The following is a 7,253-nucleotide window of genomic DNA, read 5'->3' on the forward strand; positions in this document are numbered from 1 at the left end:
GGCCTGCACATGTTTTTATAGCGCCACCTGGATTTTCAGATGCAGCGCTAGGTTACAATTATATTGGCCCGCCTAAAGTTTTCTTCTTTTCCTTTGGCCCGCTCTTTAAAAAGTTTGCCCATCACTGCATTAGAACATTTAAAGTTAGTATCGCCTAGTAGTCATCCAAATTCTACTTTTTCCATTAGTATCAGTCCATTTAGTGATAAGTTGGAATTTCTTAATTAGAGTGGCATCAATATTTGCTTTTTCACATAACTTAATTTTTTTCACTTGTCCCTTGCCATCTTGAAAACTTTTCAAAATTTTCTGTTTTTTTATTATTGTGCACACTGTAGAAATTACTAAACCAAAGTCTCTGCATACATCTGCCTTTTTTCTTCTACTTTCAACTGCTTTAATTATTTCTACTTTGCAGTCTAATGTTAACGCTTTCCTTTTTAACCTAGCCATTTCACCTGATTTGTTGCTAAACTATTGTACAACATGAGAGTAAAGTTACAATTTATAACAGCTTCACAATTAACAACCATTCAGTATACCAATAACAAATTAGAACTCAGTCAGCAAGACGGATCCAACTCAAATTTCCCGCTTCCACATCAACCTTATATAGTCATCGACAGCTGTTGGCCAATCAATCAGCAGCTATGCTAGTCATAGCTCTATTCCAGGTCTGCCACATGGCATGATATTTCGCCAACCATCTCTTCCTTGAGACGCATGTGTCACCAATTCAAATTTAGCCAATCGTGATCTTCTGCTATCTTTCCTCAGTAATACCCGTTACCAGTTCAAATTGGCCAATCATGTCATTATACAATATCACCATAACAACGAGTAACTATGAAAACTAACCTGATCATCACGTTCTTTAAAGATGTGATGAACCTCACCCCACCAAAGTCAGATGGTGAGAGTACCACCCACAGTCGTTCTAGGAAGTGGACTCTGACACTAGAAACTAAACACGTAGTACATGTACTGTATTTTCTTTATTAAATAAAATTTGTAATCTAATTTTGTAAATCTGGGAGTGCTTTAAATATGATGTTAAAACAGGGTTTTATGTCGTTACAAGTGGGTTTTTTTTAACATTATCTAGTATAGTAAAATCATGATAAAAATAGATAAAAATTTGACATTATATTAGGGTTGTCATTACACCCGATGACGTTATAATTGGATTAAACTATACTTTGTTTTGCTATTGAAGCATATATGTTGCATTGTATTCTGAGTATTCCTTAGCAACTTAATGTGCTTTTTATCTATGGATAACACCTCCAGCTTTGTACTTGACCTTCAATACCCTTTAAAACCAACTGCACTTCTACCTGTTGGCAATTTGGCAAGTCCCATGTATGACATTTTACAAGCAATTCTATTACTTTCTTTGCAGCTTTGATCCATCTCTGTTGCTCATGAACAGGCAACTTATCTAAATCATGCCATGTTTCTGTTTCAGGAATTGGTGCAGTTTGAACAATTTATGATAAGTGTTTTGTGGAATATCTTTATTTTTCCTGGAAGATACTCAAATTGGAGTCCAATATATTGTCAGTAGTTGCAGCCAAAGTTCTTTTATCTTGGCTTTTCTTTTCTTCATTTATATCCTGTATCTTCAATTGCTCTTTCAAATCTGTATTTGTATAGCTTTCTTCAATAATAAGTCCTCAAGTCAAACTATTTCTGGAACAATTTCCATCTTCATTGTCAGAGAATTTTAATTTATAATGATACTCCTGCTCATTGACTTTCTTAGTTTCTGAAAACAAAATTCTGTAACCTTTCTATGTTTTGCTATATCAGCTTAAAATTCTTTTCTTGACATGAGCATCCCACTTTGTGTGTCTTTCTTTTGGAATGTGTGCATAGGCCTTAATTCCAAATGCTCTTAAATATTGCAGATTTAGCTTCTTTCACAGTTTATGGTGTTTTGCCAATGGTTCTACTAGGAAGACAATTTTGAATGTAGCACACTGTTGATATCACTTCTCCCCAATAAGTTTTAGGAAATTCAGCCATCATTGCAGTTTGAAGTTTTTATATTGTATTTTAGTATGTATGTTTTGAGACTTGCTAATTTTGATATCATTAATCAACTAATAACATTATCCATGATTACAATAGACAACTCTATTGTACTTACTTATCTGTGTCTTCAGAGTGCAAATATTTTAGGGTTTATTGGATAAATTGCAGATACAAGTTCTAGACCTTGACAGTTTAAAACTCATTAAAGTCACATATAACAAATTATCACATTGCAAGAATGACTTTTTATCTATAGATCTTGGTTTAGATGACAATTACAAACCAGTTTTTATACCAATTCCCTAGACTAGCTCAATTCATTAGCAAGACTAAGGTGTCTTCATGTTGGGAAGAGTAAGAATTATAAAGATATTTGACAAGCAAAAGCTAAGAACATTGGAAGTAATGAAGATCTATAATGCAAAAATTTGGGACAATTGCATTAATTATGAAGATAGTAAAACTCTATGGCTAGTTTGGCAGTCTCTACTCAACAACCCAAACTGCATAAGCAACTAACTAATTACAAAAGCGTATCTCTAAACCTTTTACTGGTGCGCGTATCATCTCACTCTATAACAGTTACAAACATTTTCAAACCGTTACGGTTCTTCTTCAGGTGATCCCCTAACGAAATGCAGTTCAACGATGTTACGAAATACGATCCGAAATGATGTCCCGACCCGATGACGTCACTACGGACTTGCGCGTTATGCATGGTGTGCTCTATTTTAGCGATTTATCTATTAGGGCCTGCCAGGCCGTCAATAGAGCGATTTTGTCCTTGTAGTTAATGCAATAACGTCCTTCACTCATGTTTATGCATATGTATATCGCCTCGCTCTATCGACGGCCTCTACCAACGAAATCGCTCTATCGAGGGCCTGGCAGGCCCTAATAGATAAATCGCTAAGATAGAGCACACCATGCATAACGCGCAAGTCCGTAGTGACGTCATCTGGTCAAGACATCATTTCGGATCGTATTTCGTAACATCGTTGAACTGCATTCCGTTAGGGAATCGTCACCTGAAGAAGAACCGTAACGGTTCGAAAATGTTTGTAACTGTTATAGAGTGAGATGATACGTGCACCGGTAAAAGGTTTAGAGATAAGAGTTGTGTTACATTACTACGGTGCTGATATTCCAACATTAGTTAAATATTTAAAATAACAGGCAATGAAAAATTCTGGATATTCTGAGCTATCAATGTAGTAAAGGCAAATTACATTCAACAATCAATTTTTACATCCAACAAAAATATTTAATATATTTTACTAAAAATATTTTTAAAAGTAGACAACAATGGAAGAAAATGCTATTAAAGAAACAAAGCATATTAACCTTATTATAATATTTATTTTAAAATTATAAGTGAACTTTGCTTTCTTTGTATTAAAATATAAAAATTGAATAATTGGATTTAAGAAAATTCCAAGAATTGATTCCCTTTTAAGCATTTAATGGAGTGTATAGAAGAAAAAAAGCTTTTTAAATTGATACAGCTGCTGATACAATTGTCTAAGCATCAAATATGATTACTTGGCAGACTAAAGTACTGTGTGTTAACGAAATTTAAGAATCTGCGCTTGACGTAATAACTGATACGTTGGTAGTGTCTGTTTTAATTATGTTTAAATCCTTTGCTAGATTTTGTTTCTATTTGTTACTAAGTTTTATTTAGATAATTGATTTTTGAAGGTATTTGAAAAATTGGGTCAGCATTTTAACAGAAAAGCTAAATGCCATTAAAGATCTTTAAAAATGTTAAACAGCATTAAAGTTTAAACTGCTACTGACTTTAGTAAGATTGTATTTGTTTAAATCTTAGTCGTTGTGTATGGATTTTGTTCAGTTATAATTACTTTCATAATTTAAACTGTTTATTCTTTAAGAGAAGAGCTTAATGCTGTTGTAAATGATTAACCATATGGTCAAAACATAGTTAAAATTATTTTTGCTGTGTGTGTCACTTGATACACAAATTCCTTCAATAATGTTGTCATTCATAGAGCAAGTTATATTTTTAAAAAAATTTTTGTCTGTAATATTTAACCTTGTTTATCAGTCACGTTGTATTCTACAATTAATAATTTTTAATCATATTAAAATTCAGCACATTTTAAAGGACGACATGACAGTTTATTACAAAGGAAGCGTTGATTTATGACTGCTTGTAAATTTACTCAAACCTTAATAAAAAAAATTGTTCCGCCTTCTTTTTAAAAAAAAAAAAAAAAAAAAAAAAAAAAATTTTTTTTTTTTTTTTTTCCCCTTAAATATTTTTTTTTTTTTTTTTTGTTTCTCTCCCTTTTTTCTTCTCACTCATTTGCCCTTAATGAGGAAACCGATCTAGGTCATACGATCATCCATATTAGCTTTTGANAGGAGAATTCTTCATATTTTATTTAAATTTCAGGTATACTAGATGCTGATGATGTTACCGTCGAGAATCCAGATGATGAAATTCTCACAGAACTAAAAAAATGCCAGGCAGAACTAAAGACTCTTAGCACATACAACCTGACTCAGATCAAAAGATTGCTTCGTTTAGCCAAAGAAGAAATGGCAAAACAGGAAATTCGGAAAAAGTTACAGGTGGCGGATAATGAGGTAACTATCGTAATTTATTATTGTAATTTTTGTCTTTGTTTTTCTTTTTTAATATTCAGATTTAGAGAATTTATTTTTATTTCCTAGGTGATGGAAGCTCACAGAAGAATCATGGCTTCGAAACAGAAAAAACGCAGTCCCACAAAAAAAGAAAAAGAATTAGCAATGAAGGCAATTAAGGAGAGAGAACAGATCTTAAAACAGCTTGATGGCATCGGACAGTTTGTATAAATATAATATAATAATCATACAGCAGTTTTGTATATAGATTCAGTTTTATTATTATATCCACTGGATGATATATTTTTTGCGTTCTAGTAAAAAAAAAACCATCAATATTTATATTAGTAACTGATGCCTCCTTGTCCGACGGCATCCTTCGAAACTATTTTCGACAATCTGGCTGACTATACACGCCGTGAATGTTGTACATTGAATCTTTATTAATTTACACAGAAACATCCTTTAAATGTCATTCTGAATATTTTGTAATTTAAAGAAAAACTCACTATAAAGGATGTAATGTTTATTGTTCCCATTAAATGGGATATATCTTTTTTAGAAACGAATCATTTTTTTAATATCAACAAAATAAAAAAAATTTTTAAAGCCATTTTTCGAATATATTATTTTCTTGCCTCAAAGTGTCTCTTAAAAAGTTGTCTATCACAATAATTTATCTTATGTGCAAATACATTATTCCTATTTTTAACAACTGATACTAAAAGAACATTTGAAGTAATGTGAAATATCATTATTATGTCTGCCAGGTATCAAAAAAAAAAAAAAAAAGAAAAATTACAATTCTGAATATAAAAGTCAACACTATTATTATTATTATTTGTTATATTATGAATTCTATTTTTATACATTTATAAATTTGTTGATAATCACTTGATGTTTATCTCATACAAATTTACTCTGACATCACTTAAAATGACAATTATTTGAAGTATTAACATATGTTGGGCTTTGCTAAACTTATGTTAATACTTGAGTTGCATACTGAATCTAAATCTTCTACATTAAATTTTGATTCTTAATGTATATTGAAAGTATAAATATCTAGTTTGTATATGTCCAGTTAATAATCCTATTAAAATTATCAAAAATTTAAGAAAAATGAAATATATAAATTCATAAATATCTAAATACAAAGTCTTACAAAAAGAATGTTATCATTTTAAATAATTTTAATTACATCAATTATTGTTTGAGAATGCTGTAATGTACAATACAGTACATTAAGACATTGGAAGGCTGTTGAGTTTCACGTGTGTCCATTACAGTTTCTTGATGTCATACAATACAAATCCAACTCATACTAACATTCTTGCTACATTTGCTGTTGCATATACTATGAGTTTTCATCTCTAAAATGTGAATGTCAAGTGCCGCTTATAAGATAGGGCGCTCGATGTTCACATTTTGGAGATGAAAACTTCAGCTGCAACCTCGCTATTATAGACGGAGTCAAGTATATCGGATGTAATTTAAGTTCTGCAAAAGTATACATCAATATACTTATATCATCATATATATTATCAGTATCATTTCTTTATCAAGAATTAAATATTAACTTGCTATGTTAATATGATTAATATAAGTATATATTTTAATATCTTATCATTTACACCCAAGTTTTCCTAACCTGTTATGCAATTACAGCTGTGATTTTGATTTATAAAACTCCAAAAATTATCAAAACTTGATGATAAGTTTAACTAAACAGAATAAACATGGCAGTAAAATGCCACAATTGTTTCTTTTTTCAGATATATAGTTTTTCTATGAAATATTTAGATAGAGGGGCCCAGCAAGGTCATTCGAATGGGACCCTAGATTAGTATAGAGTGACTCCATAATTTAGAATACTTTGTGTAAAGAAATATGTTATAAAGTGATATAAATTATGGGGTTTTGGAGAGGAATGAGGATATATTATTAGCTCAAGACCTATTGTGTCTCCCTCACCTCTGATTTTGAATAAAACAACAAACATTCTCAACCATTCCAATAATTGAAATCAGCTTAACTAAATACACATTAATGTAATTAAGTACAATTTCTAGTTAGATTTTTCAGAAATTCATATGAAAAAAGCACTTTTATCTATATTTTATTGCACATATATTTCCAGAATTAACAATTATTCATTTTATCTATAATTAAAATCATAGTTTAATGATAATTAAAATTCTCAACATATCAATGATAGAAGAGGAGAATTATAATGTAATCATATAAAGTGAAGCATGATATCATCTAGATCAGTATGTTCCTCCGTTTAAAAAAAAAAGTAATGATAAGTTATCTGATCAAGGTCAATTAGTTTATCATTTATCAAGTTTATTTTATAGTTTTAATAACGTAAAAAATTTAAAAAAATTTGTGAATTATACATTACTTATTAGGTTAAAAGAAAAGGGAAATTATCAGCTAAATTAAATAAAAAAAGTAAAAGACAAGTGCTGCCATCTTTTGGCGCAAATAATTAAAACTCCTCGAAAATTGTTTAATTGAAGCGGAAAATTTTAATGAATTCATCACCGTGCTGACGTCACAGCTGCGTTTTTTTCACACACCAACCGAAACGTACGACA

The sequence above is a fragment of the Centruroides sculpturatus genome, unplaced genomic scaffold, assembly GCF_000671375.1.
Source record: "Centruroides sculpturatus isolate CEXI.00-Female unplaced genomic scaffold, Cexi_2.0 scaffold1173, whole genome shotgun sequence".
NCBI classification, from domain to species: Eukaryota; Metazoa; Arthropoda; class Arachnida; order Scorpiones; family Buthidae; genus Centruroides; species Centruroides sculpturatus.